Source organism: Pleurodeles waltl, chromosome 10 (assembly GCF_031143425.1).
Source record: "Pleurodeles waltl isolate 20211129_DDA chromosome 10, aPleWal1.hap1.20221129, whole genome shotgun sequence".
Lineage (NCBI taxonomy): Eukaryota > Metazoa > Chordata > Amphibia > Caudata > Salamandridae > Pleurodeles > Pleurodeles waltl.
In genome coordinates, this window is record NC_090449.1 from 859,843,650 (window position 1) to 859,865,133 (window position 21,484).

Below are 21,484 nucleotides of genomic sequence, written 5' to 3' on the forward strand. Positions count from 1 at the left end.
ACTATGACGGAAAGTCTTAATTTTATTAAAGTCACAGAGGTGAGTATTATCCCTCCTTAACTCTCTTTAACGGTTGTTAATCGTTTCCCTTCCTTACATCACCAGCAATTCAACCTCCACCTTCCGCCTAGGAGTTGGATGGGGTTTCCAGCATTGTCTTCCTCTTTGGTGGATCCATCCCGTTTCCAACTGGACTTGCTCTTAGATTTCTAGATTTCTTCTTCGCTCTAGTTGTGGTTCAACTTGATTCAAGAACTCTTTTCACAGTTTCTGTTGTTCTAGCTATATTTCCTCTGTTCTCGCATACTGACTAGCCTCTCCAATCAAGAAAAGAGGGCTGGTCGCAGTCAAGTATGGTAATTATACTATACCTATTGTTATGATTGGTGTTTCTTACGATACGTTTTGCATTACCATTGGCTATCTGTGCTCTAGCCTCATGGGAATTGTAGTTTTGACTGCTGCTATTTAATAAAAGCAAGATTAGAGAAGCATAATACTCACCTCTGTGTCTTTAATAAAATTAAGACTTTGTCATAGTTTACTGGGAAAATCTACATTACATTGAACAAACTTAGACACTCCATTGCATACATTTCAAAAGCACTTTTACATGGAATTCAATGCCTGTACATTTCTATCTGCTTCATATTGCTTAGTGTCTTTACCATAGTTACATGCTTTTATTACATTTCCAAAAGACCTTTTTTGGGGAGTTTATCCGCGTTATATCATTTAAATGACTACTCATCATATTTCTCACTAGAGGTGACTTGTAACAGTTTATGGTGTTTTTAAAAAAATATTCTCACTCATCTTAGGATCATCTTTCAAGCTTTAGGACAATACGTGTGATTGTGGATATTTCCTTGCTGTACAATATAATCAGTCTAACTTAACTCCTTCCTCTGTTGCACTCATTTTTCTTTCTTGATAACCAGTAGATATTCCCTTTCTTTTGGTTTGTGATCTGAATAGTGCATACTCAATCATTCACAACATATTTTAAGTACTTTTTTAGATACAACATTTCTCCACATGAGATGCTTCACATCTATTGTACGTGTGTCTGTGTGTTTCTGTGTGTGCACTCTAAACAAAGGTGATGGATTTTCTGGTTAGGGCACAGTGGAACTCTTGAAATCAGCCTGTTTATAGAAGGGAGTGACTGCTGTCCTCTACGATGTCTGAACTGTTATACAGATATTTTTCAATGGAAAATATTTGCAGTCCATCTTTAGTCTACAAGAATCTTCTGTGATACATGCTTCACGGCTGGAATTGGTGATGTAGGTGACAGCCATTCAAGTGAAGAATGTCTAAAGGGATTTTCAAAAAGGAATTGTGGTAGTCCAGAGCTTCGAAGGAAGAACTTTGCTACGAGGATCAATTGCTGACTTAATAATTTAGAAAATGGGTCCAATAATTTTGGCCAGTCATCTCAAAGCCTCCAGAGAATGAAAACTGAACACAGGTCCACACGTTATATTCCTCTGATTATAAGATGTGTAATATATTCAAAACAGACAGACATGTTTGGCTGCTAATTATAGTTTGAGCCTGGAACTGTATCATCATCCATACTAAGGGTATTATTACATTTTTTTATGAGCTGCTTTTCATACAAGATGGAAAAGGACAACAGCAGTTGGCAAAAATACAGGGTGTCAGTGCAGGAAACATGTATCAGGGTCTCTGTGCATGTAATATTTATTTGCCCTTTATACTTAAGGTAGAGGAACTTGTATCTGTGCTCCATATTATTTACATTAAAGGTGAGGCAAAGAAATGAGGCAATTGAGCAGCTTTTTCAGATGGCCACCCCTTCTGTAACAAAAGGCATGGCTCAACTTCATATACATTAAATAGTTTAAGTCTTGTTCTTGTTTCAAGTATCCCCTTTTATCTGTTTTGTCCTGGTGAGACCCTGCATTGTTTAAAGTATCAAAACGTTGTCATCTGTTCTCAGAACAAACCTAAAAATGTGATTCTCTGAAATTAATTGAGACACATGTATGGACTTGCATTATCTTAGGTCATTTTGGCCTTTTTTTTTTGTGGAAACTTTATGCTGTAATGTGTTAATGTGTGTGTCTTTTGAATACTGTAGGTTCCACGGTTGTTTCAGGGCCCTACGTAATTATGTATGAACCCTGCACAAATATATTGATGTTCAGACCGACTTGAGTTTGTGTAGTTATTATTTTTTCTGATAAATGAGGTTGTCCTCCCCCTCTTTTCTTCCTATTGTTACCGTACCAGTACAATTGTGTTTTGTATCTATTATATATCCATTTGTATGTCTAGGAGAACCACTGTGCTTCAGAAAATAGTGTTACTGCCCTGGTTCTTGTTAGGTAGGGCTGCCTTTGCTGTGTTGTAGTTACACTTATAATGATCAAGACTGAGTTGCAATAGTCTGAGAAAAATTAAAACTTTGAGAGTTTGGGTGGAAGTAAGAGGTATCCAAATTGAACATCCAAGTCAACCTCACATCCAAGTCTCATCACTGCAGTTTCTGACCTTAGGGGCTCCATTCTTAGACCTCTTACTATGTTTAGCTTTTTACCACAATATAGATTTATATCAGCACCACATAACATCACACTAGCATGTTGGTGTGATTCTAGCTACTCTATGTGCTCTGTGGTGTAGATGGCAGTTGGGCTTTGTGTATTCCTCCTAGACAGCTTACACAGCTTGATAGCTTAGGTGTGCCTAGATGGGCCATCACTGGCAGGATGGCAGGGTGAAGCTGGGCACAGCCCCACTTAGACCTGAATAGGCTGTGTCCTGCCTCCGCATAAAGGGATGCAGACCCCTTGTAGTTAGTCTGGAGGCAGGATAGGGAAGGCAGCCTGCCTAGGGGCTCCAAGGGAGAAACCTCTAGAAGCTTCTCCTACCTTCCAGAGGAAGGGCACCAGGTATAAATACTGGAGCTCAGACACCACCTCTTCAGCACACTCCTGGACCAGTGGATACTCTGCCAGGAAGAAGGATTGCTGTGCTGTTGAAAGACTGACAGTCTGCTGGACTGCTGCACTGAAGGAACTGCCGTCCTGCTGTGCTGACCTGCGGCCCTCTTGCCTGGGTGAGAAGGACTGGACCTTTATATATTGAACCCTGGACCCCAAAGTGACTCCAAGGGCTAGTTGTCTGCCCTCCTGACCAGAGCCTCGGGACTGAAGCCTCCAACAACTTTGAAGCCAGCACCTGGGCTCTGCCATCTTTGAGTCCTAGCCTGCCAAGTGGGGCCACCCCAGTCCTTGATTCTTGGTAGTGGGCCTGAGGGTGCTCTGCCAGCCCATCTGTGAACCCAGCAGAACAGACGCATCTCCTATGCAGAGCAGCGTATCTTCAGCAGAACCATCCCATTGCCTCTTTCTGACTAATACACCACCTTCCAAACAGACGCATCACCTCTACTGTGAGAGTTCTTCTGATGCAAATGACTCCTAATTGACCTGCAGTCACATCAGAACTGCCACCTGTACGCAGCCTTCCTAACACAGGCCCTTGCATCTCTTATCGGCAGCAGCCTTGAGGGAGTTGCAGGCACTCGCATCACACCCTCACAGCTCCTCAGCACAGACCTATCACCTCGACTATGCAACACATGCCTGACACCGGACTTTGCTTCACAACCTCTCATTAACAGGATCCTCAATGATGCAGGACCTTGATTTGTAGCTCTGCATCACCTTGAACCGGCGCATTACCCGTGTGACGCATCCTTGTAGACGCCTTGCAAACCTTGAAGAATCAGGATCCAAGGTTTTCTTGATCAGCAAGCATTACTAGGTCCTTGTAGCTGGCCCATGTTCCATCACGGTTGGCGTGAACTTGTGACTTTGTCCTGGTGCGGCGCAAACAGGTTCCACAGTTGCCACTGTTCTTTACCCTGTTTTGTTCTTTTCTATTTTCACTGAAATATTAAAACATGCAGATCTCCTGCTCTACTCATTGGATTGTCATTTGGTCTTATATTTCATAAAAGTTACTCTGTTTTTCTAAATTCCTGTGGGATTCTTTTGTGGTGTGTTGTCACTGTGTTACATTTTGTAATATTGCACAAATACTTTACATACTGCCTCTCAATTAAGGCTGACTGCTTTGTGCCAAGCTACCCGAGGGTTGAGCACAAGTTTATTTAGTGTGTGCTTGTGGATTCACCCGGACAAGGTTTGTGGCTCTTGCTTGAGCAGGGTCCCATCCCACCCCCATCCCACCCCCTCCCCACCCCCAACATGAACCCAATTTCTTACAATGAGCTGGGGCCCAAAACCCATAGCAGCCTATGCTGTTAAAAAAGGGTCCGTTTTCAATGGGAAAATGTACTGTGATCATATTGTGTTTTGGGCTCTTTTCTGTCTCAGCACAAGACCTAGCCACACAAATGAAGAACCATTTGAATTGGGAGAGTAATGAGAACACAGAATAGTATAAAATTGGTTATTAACAATTGGATTTTTCTTCTGCATGTGTAACTTCCAGATACACGTCAGTGTGTAAGAAAGACGACATTTTGAAAAATGCCCTCGGAATTCAATGCTAATATAGCTACCCACAAATTAACAGATGTACAAATACCTACTGCTCCTAAACTCCAAATCTGGTGTCCATTTCAGAAATACAAAGGTTTCCTTGACACCCATTTTTCACCCTTTATAGTTTACTATATGAATTGCTCTATACTCTGTACACAATGAAGAAACACTGTGTGGTGCAGCTCAGTTGTTGGCTGTGGTTACTTCAGGTTATTGTACGAGCTCCAAACCCTAGATAACTCCACAACCTGAAGGTCTATCGGGAATAGTGGTATACTTCTTTTGTAAATCAGCCATAACAACAATACATTACGGATGAAAATGATGTCACAAATGGCTGTTTTCCCTTATCATTTTCTTTTTTTTTTTTTTTTAAGAAATTTGGGAAAACCTTAAGGGATATACAAATGACCCCTTGCTGAATTCAGAATTGGGTTTACTTCTCAACAATCTATAGCTTTCTGGAATTACCCATGGGTTTTACCATGGTTTCCACCAGGGTCAACTGTGTTATCTTAGGTCAGTGGTTTTTTGAATTTGAATGTTTACTTACTCTTGCTTAAATTCAATTTTTATTTAGCCTGTTTGTAAAGACCCATAGCTTAATAGCATAGGAAGGAGGGTGGAATATATACACCTATTTCCACTTTCAAAAATAGGACCCCAAAATGTATGACACAACATAAAGCAATATTTACTATCCGACACCAACTGTATATTAATTTAGTATACAGAGAAAACAAGAAATGTAATGTTTACTGTTTTTTAACACATGACTTGTTAACCGTATGTTAGGGTACAGCTGTCACAAGAACGCATCACATTATCTAAATGTTTTTAAGAAAAATGAATATTTATCCATGAATTTACAGCAAGAGAAAGACTGTATTAAAATCACCTCTCTATTAAAAGTAAGAGAAAGGCTTTGCACTCTTTTGTGTACACGTTATCAGCAATGCTCTCATCTCAAGAAAACATGCTCCTGCTCCCAGCACAAATACGAATTACATGTAAGAATTATATTGTTTCTACAATGTGGAATGCTGGCTGTTCATAATATATAATTAATGTCTTTCAGACTGTACAGTAAATGTATGATGCCTTCATCCTTACTCTATAGACCAATGAACTCGGAAATACTTCACGAAAGGGTTTTTCTCATTTTAGGACACCATTCTTCATCCTGGAGTCTTTCCATACTACTAGTGATGTAATCTGTACTTGACACATACTATCCTGCTTGCAATACAATAAAACGCAATTAAGTAATCTGATACACTGAAAATACAATCTGCTAATAAAAATGGAGCACTTTATGGGGGACTTTCTGTAGGCTCTCAACTAGCTCTAAAAAAAATATGGGCCAGAGTCACAAAGTTATTTTCAATTTGAGTGTAGCAATTGTAAGGGTTGCAGAAAAATATTTGCGTGAGCAAAACATTTCCTGCTTTTGTACATCTACTAATGCATGAAAGAAAGACAAGAGGTAAAACATGAATAAGGACATGGAGATATAGTGCAGACACTTGCACGTCCTTGATTCCTGGAGGGATGTGCCTGCTCGTGCACGGTCCCTGGACTCCCGTTAACAGGTGACATTCAGGGCCTACTGCTCATGAATGAGAAGAAGAAACTGATTTTTTTTTTAGCCTGAAACTACGTTTCTGCCCTGGTAGGAGATAAGCTGTTGCTATCAATACCTGGCTTCAAGGAAACCATTAACTAATGATGAAGTTAAGTGCGATCTGAAGTGGCTATGCATAGTGTAGTAATCAAAGATGTCCCTAGCTCAATCAACAGCAATCGGTCGAAATCCCTTAACGTAGTGATCTATGTCAGGATACCTTCTTGTAAATGACATTCACGTGCATGCTAATATTCCTTATAATTTTCTTGTTTAAAAAAAAAAAAAAAACACTTTACTATTCCATACTACATTTTAACTTTTAAATCATGGATCACATTCTACTGATCCAATTATTAACTTTAACTAAAGAAATTGCTTCAGTTGCTCTGAATTAGATTAACCTTTCAAATCCCATTACTGCAGCACAATGCTTAATTGGCCCATTTATTCTTCAAGGAACATTCAAGAATTTCTAATTGCTTACTGAAATACGATTTTGAAAGCATTTCTCTTTTACTATTAATCTCACTCGTCTCCCTCATTGTAAATAAAGGTAATGCTTTGTTCTTACATCCATCTTTAGCAATCACTCAAACTGTGGCATCGAACAGTCATTTATAAGGAGTAATCAGTAAGATCCAATCTACTTAAAAATATAGCATACACTTTCTGAGTCAGTTTATTCCCACTAAAACTTCTGAAAATATGGAAAAACGAAACCATAGACAATTCACCATGTAATAGGCATCTTCAGGAGTGCTATCTGCCTTTCATATCATGACAAAGTAGTTTAGCACATTCAAGCTCAAAGAAAACTCAGAATGTTCTGGAAGACATTACTGTGTGGTGAATAGCACCGTTGTACACAGGTTGCCTTGTGTGCACAGTGCTCTATGAATCAAAGTCCTGGCAGTCCTGGAAGAAGGGGCCTCAAGTTGGAACGCGCCCCTGCTCTATCGTGAACCAAAGCCCCCGATTATGAGTTCAATGTTAATTGCACAAGGAAATCAGGTGCCCAGCTCATGTCTCCCTGTGAATTAATGGGATCACAATTGAACCCCTCAAAGTGTAACCTGTGAGGCAAAGAACTACAAAGTTGTTTTGCACATATTTTCCCTGACTCCTGGGAATTTAACGCAGATATTTATAACCTGCGCTGCGCAGTTGCTAACCATCTTCAGGGGAGCCTATGTGAGCCAGTGTGATGAGCAGTGGGCAAGAAGGTCATCTGAAGATTGGAAAGCTATGGTCCCTATGGGAGTAGTAGGGATGGAGAGATTCAGGTGTTTGTGGAAAGAGAATTGTCAGCTCCACTCGTGGTGCTGGAGTGGAAGGTCAGGGTAGGGCTATGCCTCTGTCCGCAGCTCTTACTCCTCTCATAGCCACAGTTTTTCTCGGTGTTGATCTGCACCTGGTAAAACCAGGTATGATGTTTCTGGAGCCGGAAGTTCTGGCCCAGAAACACCAGACCACTGAGTTTCCAGGGGCATCCCTTGTGAGGATACTGCTCCAGGAAATGCATAAGGAAGGTCTAGGTGATGGGTTGCATTGCACCTCAGCCACATGACAACTGCAGAGGTGCACCACCAATCAATCAGTGGTATTTTGCATACTGAGTAAAACCACAGAGCCTATAGAGTAGCTAAAATCGCTGTGGCATGTAGAAATCACAACATGCTAGTGTGATGTTATGAGATGCTTTTATAAATCTATTGAATGGTGAAAAGCCAAAAGTAGTAAGAGGTTTAAGCATGGAGCCCCAAAAGATTAGGAACTTCAGCAAGGAGACTTTGATGTGGGGATGAATTAAATGTTGAATTTACAAATCTTCCTCCGACCAAACTCTCAGAACACTAATTTTTCTTGGACTATTACAACTCAAGGTCTTGACCCTTATAGGTGAAAGGCACAGAGGGTCATGTTAGACAGAGTGCATGGTTGGTGTAAACTCTAGATTTGAACTAAATACCCAGGTTCTGTTGAGATATATGTCTAACCTTTCAAATGTTTCTACACTTTTATGTTGTGAACTTCAATAAACATACCATATCAAGGGAATACACCAAGACTGAAACTTAAGGCACATGAAATGAAAGTGCACTTGAAAGACAAATCCAGATATCTCCAGATTGTAGCACAGGTCTAAATCCCATGTATTTCAAATACTAAATTAGTGATTGTATGAACTCATGAAATAACTCTTGGAAATTAGGGAAGGGAAACTAATAAAACGAGTCCAGTGGCACAAACTGTTTATTGTTTAAAGGTTAATTTCACATCCCACCACCAATATTTCTGAAATATATACTCAAATTCATCTTGCTATTTGGCAAACATAAGCCGTGAAAAATATTGGCCCTCATTACAACATTGGTGGGTGGCGGAGGCCGCCCGCCAAGGTTTACCGGCCGAGCGGCCTCCAATGCGGCCGCAATCCCGCCAGCCACATTATGAGATCCACGCTGGGCCGGCAGGTAGAAACAGAGTTTCCGCCCGCCGGCCCAACGGGGATGTCGGCCGTAACATGGGAGTCGGCTCCTAATGGAGCCGGCGGTGTTGCGGCCATGTGACGGGTGCAGCTGCACCCGTCACGCTTTTCACTGTCTGCACAGCAGACAGTGAAAAGCGAGGTGGGGCTGTGCCTGGGGGCCCCTGCATTGCCCATGCCAAGTGCATGGGCAGTGCAGGGCTTCCCCCAGGGGCCCGCAACTCCCCTTCCTGCCAGCCTTTCCATGGCGGTCTTTACTGCCATGGACAGGCTGGCGGGAAGGGGACTCGTAATCCCCTGGGTAGCGCTGCAAGCAGCGCTGCCCTGGCGGATTAAAACCGCCGGGACAACCATGGTGGGAAACCGCCGGTCCCAGCGGTGCGACCGCAGCACTATCGCCGCGGTCGTAAATTGCCAGATTGTACCGCCAGCCTGTTGGCGGTACAATAGCCGAAACAGCCAGGGTTGTAATGAGGCCCATTATCTATTTACATATTGTAGTCTGTGTAGATCTTAGTAATTCACCTAAATGTCTGAGAAATACCCTTCGAGTACTGTCCATCTTTAAATATTTCTAGAAAAAGACTATAGTTAATACTATGCCCAAATCAGTCAATACCGTTAAGAAAACATATGCATAATTAGAAGTCTTCCAGTTCTCAATTGTAGATTTATTCAAATATCAAGTTAAACATTACAGAAAATAAAACGTTTGGTAGAAACAAAAGCAAATTCATGATTAAATGCAATAATGCAATGTGCCTTTTAGAAATTAAATAACCACAACACATATGGTAACACATATAACAGTCCAATTAATACCAATCCCTAAAACAAAAGGACCACATACTTTTAACTCTCATTAATACAACTAAACGACTAAGGAAATTACATGAGATTAATGCATGAATTAACTCCTCCCCAAATAGTACATTTTTTAGAATGTTTTAGCCAAAGAAAGGATAGTTTTATAGCATGAAACTACATAGAAAGGGGCAGCATTATCAGGAATTTGTAAAGCGCACTACTTGACAGTGAGGATCTCAAGGCGCGGGCGAGGGAAGGAAGAAGATGGGGAGTTGGTGCAGCTACTGCTCGAACAGCCGGTCTGGCACAGGTGGGTGGGAAGAGTGTTCCACATTTTGGCAGCGAGGTGTGCGAATGGTCTACCGATGGCTGTATTTCCGTGGACGCGTGGGATGGTTGATAGGACAAGGTTGGAGGAGCAGGGATGCAGGGTCGAGCTGTAGAAGGAGAGACATCTGTTGAGGTATTCTGGTCCGGTGTTGTGCAGTGCTTTGTGAGCGTGGGTGAGGAGCCTGAAGGTGATTCTCTTGTTGACTGGGAGCCAGTGCCGATTCTAAGGTGGTCTGTAATGTGGCAGTGGGGGGGGGGGGGGGGGGATTTCCAGGATGAGGCGTGCAGAGGCATTCTGGATGCGTTGCAGCCTCTTCTGGAGTTTGGCCGTGGTTCTTGCGTAAAGGGCAATGCCGTAGTCCAGTTTGCTTCTCACAAGGGCTTGGGTGGCTGTTCTTCTAATTAGAGTGGGTATCCATTTGTGGATCCTTCAGAGCATGCGGAGGGTGTTGAAGCAGGAGATGGCGTTGACTTCCTGGGTCATGACTAATGAGGAGTCCAAGATGAATCCTAAGTTGTGTGTGTGATAGGTGGGAGTCGGAGCAGCTCCGAGAGTGGCAGGCCACCAGGAGTCATCCCATGCTGGGGGTGGAGCCGAAGAGGAGGACTTCTGTCTTGTTGGAGTTGAGTTTGAGGCAGCTGCTCTTCATCTATTCGGCAATGGCCTTAATTCCCTTGTGGAGGTTGGTCTTGTTGGAGTCCTTGGTGAGGGAGAGGGTCAGCTGGGTGTCGTCGGCATATGAGATGATGTTGCGGTTGTGGGATCGGACGATGCTAGCAAGCAGGGCCATGTAGACGTTGAAGAGGGTCGGGCTGAGGGATGAACTCTGGGGTACACTGCAGAAGATTTTGGTGGCCTCCAAGCGGAATGGGGGGGGGGGGGGGGAGGCAGACTCCCTGGGTTCTGCCGGTGACAAAGGAGGTGACCCAGTCCAGGTCTCTGTCGCGGATTCTTGCATTGCTGAGGCGTGAGCGTAGGGTGTGGTGGCAGACGGTGTAGAACACGGCCAAGAGGTCCAGGAGGATGAGGGCCGCAGTTTCACCGTTGTCCAGTATGGTTCTGATGTTGTCGGTGGCGGCGAGGAGGGCGGTTTTGGTACTGTGGTTGCTGCGGAACCTCGATTGTTCTCCTCAAGGAAGCGGGGTAGTTGTCTGTTGACAGCCATCTTGATGACTTCTGCAGGGAAGGTGAGCAGGAAGATAGGCCGGAAGTTCTTGAGGTCCTTTGGGTCCGCCTTGGGTTTTTGAAGGAGGGCGTTGATCTTGGTGTGTTTCCAGCTCTCCAGGAAGGTGACGGACTCGAAGGAGCTGTTGATGATCTTCTGTAGTTGGGGTGTGATGACAGAGCTTGCTTTGTTGAGGATGTGGTGAGGGCAGGGGTCAGATGGAGAGCTGGAGTGGATGGTGTTCATAATTTCCATGGTGTGGTTGACGGGGGTCCAGGAGAGCAGGAGGTTGGTCAGAAGTGAATCTGATTTTGGAGGTTGCCAGGGGGGGGGGTGTCTGGGTGCTGAAGCCGTCATGGATGTCTGCAATCTTGCAGTGGAAGTAGGAGGCTAGGGAGTCGCAGAGGTCATGGGATGGCGGGATGTCATTTGAGCTGGGGTTGGAGAATTCCTTCACAACATTGAAGAGCTCCTTGTGGCTGTGTGCGTCGTTGAGTCGGTCTTTGAAGGCGGTTCTCTTGGTGGCTCGGATGAGTTGGTGGTGTCTGCGGATGGCATTTCTGAAGGCTGTGTGGTTGTTCAGAGTCTGATATTGGTGCCACTTTCTTTCAAGTCTTTGGCAGGTTTGCTTAGATTCATGGAGGTCGGCGGTAAACCAGAAGGCCTTTCTGTCGGTGCGTCTGTTGGAGGGATTGTTGACTGGGGCAAGAGTATTGGCACAGGTGTCGACCCATTGCCTGACGTTGGGGCAGCTGCTTCAGTGTCGGTGGTGTTGATGTGTGGGTTCCAGGAGAGGTTTGCGATAAGCTGGCTTCTGTGACCTTGTTCCAACTGCGGTGGGGGATCCATTGTGGGTGGTGGTGTGTTGTGGGTTTCTTGAAGGAGAATTGGATGCAGCAGTGATCTGTCCAGTGGAGTTCGGTGGTGTGGCTGAAGGAGACGTGATTGCTGGGGGCGAAAATAGGGTTGAGTGTGTGTCCTACGGAGTGGGTCGGTGTCGTGACGAGCTGTTTGAGGCTGAAGTTGGAGAGGTTGTCAAACGGGGTGGCGGTGTTGTTGTCAATGGTATGCGAGGTGGAAGTTTAAGTCCCCGAGGAGAATGTAGTCAGTGGATGCGAGAGCGTGCGTGCTGATGATGTCGGTAATGGAGTCGCTGAACTGCTGTCGGGGGGCCTGTAGATGAGGGTCTCTCGGAGGGTGGTGTTTCGGTTAGTGTGGATCTGGAAGTGCAGGTGTTCGGCAATGCTGAGGGTGTCTTCAGTGATTGTCTTGATCCTGAGGGTGTTCTGGCAGATGATGGTGATGCCTCCTCCTGGTTTGTTGGTGCGGTCCCTGCGGGTGATCTTGTAGCCGTCCGGGATGACTATGGCGATGTCAATCGCTGAGGAGGGGTTCATCCAGGTCTCAGTCAGGAAGGCGACCTCTGGGGAGGCCGAGTTGAGGAGATTCCATAGCTCTACTGCATGCTTGTAGACGGAGCGGGTGTTGAGGAGGATACATCTGAGATGGTTGCATCCTGCCTTGGTGTGTGGGTTGTTGGCATGGAGGCTGGTGAAGGTGCAGTTCTGGCAGTAGAAGGGTCCCCGGGGAGGCTTGAAGGCAGGCGGGAGAGCTGCCAATGTTGAGGGCGCGGAGGGTGGCGGTGTCGTAGTGAAGACGTGCGTGGTGGCGGTGGGGGGGGGGGGGGGAGCCAGAGGTTCTGGAGCTGGGTGCGGTCCAGGTTCGGACAGGCGCAGACAGTCTTGCCTTTGGTGTGCCAGCACCCACCATCAAGTAGGGAGGTGGGGGGGGGGGAGGAGAGGACAGCTGGGAGGCAGAAGCGGGTCAAAAAACAGCACAAAAAGGGGGTGGGTTCCAGGGGCGGGAGTGCAGCGTGAGAGAGAGAGAGAGAGAGAGAGAGAGGGAGGAGGGGGGCAGGGCCACAGGGGCAGCAGTGGCGGGCGAGAGGGGAGAGCGAAAGTGCGAAAGTGAGAGAGAGAGAGAGAGAAAGAGAGAGCAGAGTGAGAGAAAAACGAGGAAGAGTGTAGCGCGAAGCAAAAGGAGCACAAAAGGACAGAAGTGAAGCAGAACAGAGAGCAAAGCAGAGAAAAGGAGGAGAGAGGCAGAGGGTAGCCTAGTAGGAAAGCAGAGCTCTCCCACTAGACACCAGGGATGAGGCACAAGCAGAATCCTGCGGGTGGAGGAGGACCTCGAACTCCTGGAGTTCAGGAGTTCCAAGGACCCAGGGAAAGGGATCTACTTACAAGGTGGAGCCACATGAGGCAGAGCAGTGCACTGACCAGGTCAGTGATATTGCTTCCAGAGTCATGTTACTCAGTATTTGCAGAGCACACACACCAAAAAGGTTTCATGGTGCTAAGTAAAAGTAGGGAAGCACACAATGAAGACTTGGCCATGTGCATGTTTAAAAAGGCAAGTTTTTTTTTAAAAAAGAGTCCTGAAACTCCCATAGGGAGTTGTGGATCTAATATGAGGGGGGAAGGAATTCCATATATGTGGAGCAATCACAGAGAAACTGGCACCAGCCAGTCTCTTCACGTTAAATTTGGGAACCATTAATAGGTTATGGTGGGCTGGTCTGAGATTACATTTGGAAGTATAGCTCTCGACTCTGGAGGACACAAAAGTGACTTACAATGGCGAGATTTAAAAATGGTACAACCAGTTTTAAAAATGGTCCTTTGGAAGACAATGTAGCTTTCCTATCAAAGGCTAAATATGGCAACATCATACCAGGCGCAAAACTTAGCCTAACTGCCTGATTTTTAACCATCTGCAGCCTCTGACTAAATCCTTTTCGAAGTCCCAGATAGAGGGAGTTTGCATAATCCCTAGAGCAATTCTAATCTGAAAAATGGCCTCAAGGGTGAAATATTTCCTGATCTTGATTATACGGAGCTGAAGAAACATCACTGCTCCTATCTGTGGCTTCATAGAAAGATCTTCACCAACAAGGATCCCAAGACTTTTCCCTACTTTTCTAGGAATAGGCGATGAGCCCATCTCCAATAGCCAGAGGGAGGTGTTCCAGGTATGAAGGTTATTTTTAGTGATCACAATTTCTGTTTTGTCAGAATTCAACTATTAACTGTTCATCCAATCACGGACGTTTAACATGGTTTTCTGAAATCAATCAATCTGGTATTTGTAAAGCGCAACTTGTCACCCGTATGGGTATCCGTGCGCTAAAATGACTCTGGAGTGTTATCAATGTTGAAGAGTCATTCCATGTTATCAGCATAGTTATACATTTTTACCCTCCACTCTATAAGGGCACTTACCCGTGAGCGAATATAGATGTTGAATAAATGGGGGAAAAGCCCTGGGGTACTCCACAGTTAAGTCTAACCTCTGTTGAACGAAAAGAAAAAAAAGACAGACTGACAGAGCAGTCTCAGAGAAAGGATTTCATCCAGTCTAATGCTGGGCCTGCAGGCCTGTGGCCTCAGCACAGTTGACCAGAGTAACATGGTCTACTGTGTCGAAGATCCAGAAAGAACAGTGTCCGAGCTGATCCTTTATCTGCTTCTTCTCTCATGTCATCAACTACAGAAAGTATAACAGTTTCTATGGAATGGGCTGGGCAAAACACCGCCTGATGAGATTCAAGATAGGCAGAGTCCTCTAAAAAAAAAAAAAAAAGAGCAGAGATGTTGGGCTGTGTGGGCCTCTAATAGCTTGGCTAAGTAGTGGAGTAAAGATGTAGGGCAGTAAATCTTCAAAATAGAAGGATCCTCTCCAGATTTTTTTTGATGGGGATTAATTACCACCTCCTTAAAAGCATTGGGGACAATGCCCTGACTCAAGAGAAAACCAATCAAACAATTAGCTACCGATCCACCCTAAACAGCATCCACTGACACATAATATTCATAGGTGGTTAATCCACACTATTTAGTTTCACAGAGTGTAAGAAACTGGATTACTGGTTGAGGGGGGGTGAATCCCTTCAAGCAGCAACCACAATTCTTCTAAGGGTGAATTCACAAGCAAACCATAAGTTAACCTGTGCTCAAACGTCGGGTAGCTTGGCACAGAGCAGTGTGGCTTAACTCAGAGGCAATGTGTAAAGTCATTGTGCAACATTTCAAACAGTAACACATTGAAATCATAGCCCAAAAGGAGCCCCCAACAGAGTTAGACACAGAGTAATTGATAATAATTAAAACAACTCCAAAAGAAGAAACAATCCAAATAGTAGCACCAGAGATATTACATTTTTTAAATGTCTTGAGAAAATAGCACCAAAAAGCATAAAGCGCAATTTATGGATTTTTGGTCATGCTGGACCGGGACAATGTCAGAAGTTCATGCTGACCGCAATGAAGCGTGAACCGGCCTACAGGGTCCCAGTTAGAGCTCCTGGACAGAGTACTTTAAATCCTGGTATGTGGAGGGTTGCGTGGATCCGCGTTGTGCAGTCAAAGCAATACATCAGTTCTGAGATGCGACCAGGTGCGATGAGGCTACGATGTGAGGGCCTGTCATATCAAAGGATCTTGGCAACCAGGCTTGTGATGTTAAGTGTGGCATCGAGGAAGCCTCACACAGTTGGGGTGATGGTGTGGTTCAGAGGAGCTGAGAGCCTGCAATGTGGAGGCTGGCATCATATGAATGCTGCTGTTAATGAGGGATGTGAGGGCCTTCACCGAAGATGTCAAACAGTGGCAGTTCGAAGGAATTATAGGTTGCAGTGACAATGTGTGTCTTTGCGACGGATCCAATCCACACAGCAGTGTTGGTTCTGATTGGGGTTGCGCCTCACAGCAGAGGAGATATGTTGGTTCTGCTGAGTCCACAAAGGTCGACTTCCCAGGGTCTAGGACTTGGGTGGCACCACTTGGCAGAGTAGACTCACAGATGACTGAGTCAAGGTGCAAGGTTGTGGGACACCTGTTGTGTCCCTGAGGCTCCGATCAGGAGGCCTGCCAATTAGACCTTGGAGTCACTCTGGGTCTGGGGTCAAAAGATCCACGTCCAGTCCTTCTCACCCAGGAAAGAGGGCATCAGGTCAGCCCAGCAGAAGTCCAGCAGAGTGTCAAGTTCTTTAGCAGTAAGGAGGACTCCTTCCTGGTAGAGTATTCACAGATCCAGAAGTGTACAGAAGTGGTACTTTCTGAAGTCCATTATTTACACACAACTGTGCCTTTAAAGTGGGGTAGAAGCTTCTAGAGGTCTCCCATTGAAATCCCTGGGTATGCTGCCTTCCCTCCCCTGGCTCAGGGCTAACTAAAGGGGATGCACAAGAAGTGCTGCAGGTCCACTAGAAGCATTTAATTTACAGGCCCTGGCCACATGTAGTGACAGGTTACTAGGGACTTCTGAGTAAATTAAATGTGCCAATTAGTTTTAATCCAATGTAACATGTTTTTAAGGACAGAGCAAAACCACTTTAGCACTGGTAAGGAGTGATAAATTGCACAGTGGCTTAAGGCCAGCAAAAACAATTTCAGCAAACAAAAATAGGGGGAGAAAGGCAAAAGGTTTGGGGATGACCCTACCGGAAGGGCCAAGTCCAACATAGAGCAAATAAACAAGAAATGAAACTTATTATAATGGACTTTTCTGCACACCCATAACAACAGATACATTTATAGATTGTCATGTGCTTAATGTTTCAAAACACATTCCATCAGCTGAGGAAGCTAGAAAAAATGCTTTACGCATACAAAGACAGACCATAGCTGTAGCTGAATTACAATGATTTTCTGAAAAGCATATGAAAAACAATGCTCGTGCACAACATTTAAAACATGCATTTTCAATAGGCCTAGTGCGGCCTTGTTATGCTCACTGAATCAAAACCATTTTAAGCATTATTTTCCAATAAAAAATAATTTCTTGCTTGGGTTTGGGATTTCTACAAATTGCATACTTGCTTTTCTCCTTACGAACCTTTTTATAGTCTCTTCTAATCAGAGAACCAGAGCAAAACTGGAAAAATAAAAGATCAGGACTACCTAGCTGCTACTTACAAGGAAACCCTGATTTGCCTACTGAGGGAAAGCTAAGGGAGATATTCGTACCACTAGCATGACTTTTGTCCACTGTCTTAATCCAGGCATGTAGAAGACAAACCTTTGAACAGGGCGTCAATGCTACATGAACCTTATTCTTCTCTTGACAGCTTGTGTTGCCTGTTGGGAAATTGTCTTCCTGAAAGCCGAGATGTCTGAATCCAAGAAGGCCCTAGAGTGGCTACTGACCACTTGTAGAATTCCATGTTGCCTGTTGAAATACTGAGGAGACTTTGCAGACCTTTACCAGGTGAGAGAACTGTAGAATGTTTTGAACACTTCCCAGAGAATAAAGATCACTGGAACAAGTTCAGAATTACCTGAAAACATATTTTGCCTTAAACCTTTAATTTTTGAGACTTTACAACTTTACAGGAAAAAGGCCCTATTTTAATTCGAAAAAGGAAGGGCTAGGACATATGTATCCCTCCTTAGTTGGTTTCTTAGAACACTGGTCCCAATCATTGCTTCCTTATAAATCATAACAAACATTGGCAATGACAATATGTCTGGCTTAATAGGAGTGCTCTATATTAATGTAAAGCATTACAAGTAAATATAATTTTAATAGGTATATGTTTGTGTTGAAGCAAAGAGCTACATATTATTATTGGTATAGGTTAAAAGGTCAGGTGACTGTTGCACTGTCAAGCTAGACCTAAAATTTCACATAGGTTAATGACTGCCCCTCTCCTATCTGTGCTGCTGCCAGAGAAAACCCATTATCTAGTTACCTAAGACACTTTATTAGCATTATGATGCCATGTGTGCCCTTGAAGGTTCAAGCTCAGGCAGCTGGCTAAACAAAATGATCACAGCTGTGTGGAGGGCAAGCACTGTTTTGTGGAAGTATTCAACTTCTGCCAAATCGAAACATCTACTCCTGGCTTCCGATGTGTGGCCGGATCAAAAGCTCTAGTGATGCTCACCTAATTGTTTACAACTGTGCTGTCAAGATAGACCATAAAAAGGGCAAACAGGAAAAATGCAGACTTCTTTCCAGGGATAAATCATCACATTTGCAAGACTAAGAAATTCTGACCATTATATTTATTCCACCTAACTTTTATGGAAGCAAGGAGAAATAACTGATTGTATAGTCATTAAATAAAGTATTCGCAATGGCAAGGGAGACATCCCATTTGGATACACCCTACACCAAATCTTTCCAACCAAGTAAGATCTGCCCTTACTGGTAACAGATCTTTTTTTTACAAAGCAAAAATCAAGTATTTGATACGCCAACCATGTGAATGGGAACCTTTATGCCTCAAGGCCATGCATTCAAGTACAGTTCAATGGAACTCCACATTTTAGACCCTGGGCAATGAAGAAGCATGTGGTAGGGGTAGAGGTAAAATAATTTCATCAGTCTAAGCTAAAATAAGGGTCTTAAAGACCTTCTATCAGATCAGTATCACTAAGCATCAATTCCATCCTCAATGAAATTGTGGCACAGGTGCCCAAATGTAAGAATGCTCAAGGGAAACTATTCTCTGTTCTCACTAAAAGATCACAGTTCACATTCTCCTACTGTTCTGTTCTATATGTGGCAAGTGCAAGATATTTAGCTTGACAGGACCTCTTTACATTTGCAGTGGAATAGCTCCTGAACCAATGGTTAAATCTTTAACTGTCTCAGTACATTTGGTCAACAGTCACTCTGAGGACCTAGGCTAACTCAAATAATCAAAAGAGCAAACCCTTTTCAATTTATCTTGGCTCACATTAGGAAATATTTTGCAACTATCAAGTAAACATTGCTACAATAATGGGAGAAACCCTCCAGATGATCATAGAGTGCATTCTCTACCCAGGTCAACAAAACTACATAATGTGCTAATAAAACAATGAGTGCAGTAACATCTGAGGTACAAACAGTTGGCATCCAGCTATTGCTTCTGGAGCGTAATAACGTAAAAGATTACAAACAGTTGGCACAAGGACAAGACCTGGCACATCACCTTCAAAAGGAAATGTTTTCCATAGTTTCCTAGTTTGGCCATGCCAAATAACCAATAAGAAAAGGACTAATTTGAGCTTTCTGTAATGCCTTCCTAATGTGAAATCTTTTTACTGAGGTAAATACCGTACTCAGATCTACAAAACCAAGACAATGGTGCCCTTTCCAGAATATGACAAACTTCAAATTAACCAGGTACAATCAGAAGCATGGCCCCAAAGTACTAGCCCCTTTGCAGAACCTTTTCTGGAAGGAAGAGATAATGGGTCAGATGAATGAAAGGATTTCACCTATTCTGTGTCTATGAGAGAAAGCTTTAGTACATATGGCCGAAATGCTCCTATTTTTTCAGGAAACCCTGGACACCAGAAAAAAGAAATTCCCCAAAAATGTTAGGTACCACAATAGTATGAAGATCTGTCTAGAACTTAAGCAAGTCACTGAAAGCCCCTTTTTTTCTAGATGGTCTATTTCAGTTCACTACCATGATAAGATCACACTGATCCCAGGACAGCATTAAAAAGAGTGCAAAAGACCAAGCCCCACATGCTTCATATATTCAGATTTTCGCTTCAGTTCAGGTTACAGTAGCACAGTTCATCACAAGAGCTTTACTTGGTTTTGGCCACTGACCGCTTTCATATGAAGATAAGGCATCTTCAAAGAACAAGCTCATGAGCAAAGTTTTTCTCTATACTTACTAGTCAAATGCAGCAGCAGAAACCAGTTACACATATGTGCGTTTGTTCCCAAGAAACCAGAATTGGAAAATCCCTGAACTTATGTTTCAATCCTCCCAAACCCTGTTATTTGCTTGCTTTTTAAACAGGCTACACATTTCTTCAAACATCACATGTAGATTACAAACTCTGGCTTCAAATGATTCTGCACAAAATTCTGCCTTCTTATCTAGCCTCTCAGACTCAGTTCTCCGTCCAACGTTCTTCGTGGAACCAACCACGTTTGCCTCATGCATCCAGTCCAGAAAAAATACTGGTGGATTTTCAATAGTACAATGTCAAGACTTTGCCCATTTTTTAAATTTTTTATTTAAGTTCACAATGATCAGCTCGGGATCATTCCCTGGTTGAAATATGAAGTCCAATGATGGAAGAATATCCTTTGCATTGCAGGACTTTCAGATTCCAATTGATACCTCTAAGAATAGAAGAGTTTGAAGAGGTAACCAACTTCGCTATCAACTGGGAAAGACCCTTTTCAATCTTGCGCCTCTGCCCTAGTCATATCCTAATAGCAAATCATTGATCAATATTAATTATACTTGTAGGTTTCCATTTTTTTCGTGTGCACCCGATTTTTAAAATTCCTTTGTCTTGATTTTCTAGCATATCTGTACCTCTCATCTGTTAAATGCTGCTAAGCATTTTTCCTGCATGTACTGTGGACTCTAAAACATGGTACGATAACTCTGACATTTAGGCATGGCCACAGTTAAAATGTGCAAAAATTGTGGAAATTACAAAGGTCAAACGTTGGCTGCAATGTGGCGTTGAGCCATTTACATTTGAGACTTACAAATATCGCACCAGTGTGTCCCTATACTGAAGTATGCTACGTCGCAGTTGCCACATCAGAATTAAGCTCCCTGATGTGTTTAAAGATCCTACTTTTAAAATAAAGATGCCCATAAAGCTTACTTACGCATGGGCATATTATGTAGAAGCGAGACATGTCAAGTTTGTAGCTAGCATGTCTCTGCATTAGCTTGATTTCTTTAGGTATGCAATCCATATTTCCATAGCTTGGTTTAGGAATACCCTAGAAAGTCACTTACAGCACCCCAACTGTAATCTGGGAACCCAAACTTCATCTACCACTTGCACACTGCTCTGTTAAAAATGAATTCTGCACTTTTAACTATTCAAAGGACAGTGAATGCAACAGCCTCCTCACGGGCAAAACGTTCCCCAGATCCCTGACCCTCAGGTCTTTGGATGAAACTGCACCGTCTTAGCAACAGACAGAGGAGGCAAGGACCTGGACAGGGCAAGCAAAAGCAGCCAGTTTTGACAGCTTTCATCTAAATATACTGCTGGCATATTATGCACGTTCTTGACATAATTGTTTCTCTTATTGAGCGTAATGTTTGTCCAGGTACCCATGATGAAAAAACTGGGGGAATCTTTGACATAATTATGGGATTTCCTTGCATAATGACATCACTGGCATAATGCTGCTAGTCTTTGACAGATGAACATATTTGATATAGTTGTGGTTAGCCTAGCATAATGGTGGTAATCTTCCTTGTCCTATGAAGGACACCCTGGTATTTCATGGAAATAATAAATGGACATGACAGAATCTGTCCATGTGTAATAGGACATGTAAGTACTTGAGAAGATGCTTGAAAACGAAACCTGCAAAGGTGGTAGTTAGGGAGAAACAGTGCTTTTTTTTTTACTATTAATGGCACATTTTTAGCTTTGCCTGCAGAAGGCTTTCGCGGTCTGGTGTTGAAGACCACTGGGAGCAATACAGTATATAAAGTGGATTTTTGTCAGCTCCTTACCCTTTATTG

The 21,484-nt window shown here is 43.6% G+C and overlaps 1 protein-coding gene across 1 annotated transcript in view; it reads right to left on the bottom strand.

Moving 5' to 3' along the window:
- Nucleotides 1–21,484, bottom strand: part of RUNDC3B (RUN domain containing 3B) — a 781,529-nt gene that overhangs the window by 501,036 nt on the left and 259,009 nt on the right. The window lies entirely within an intron of this gene.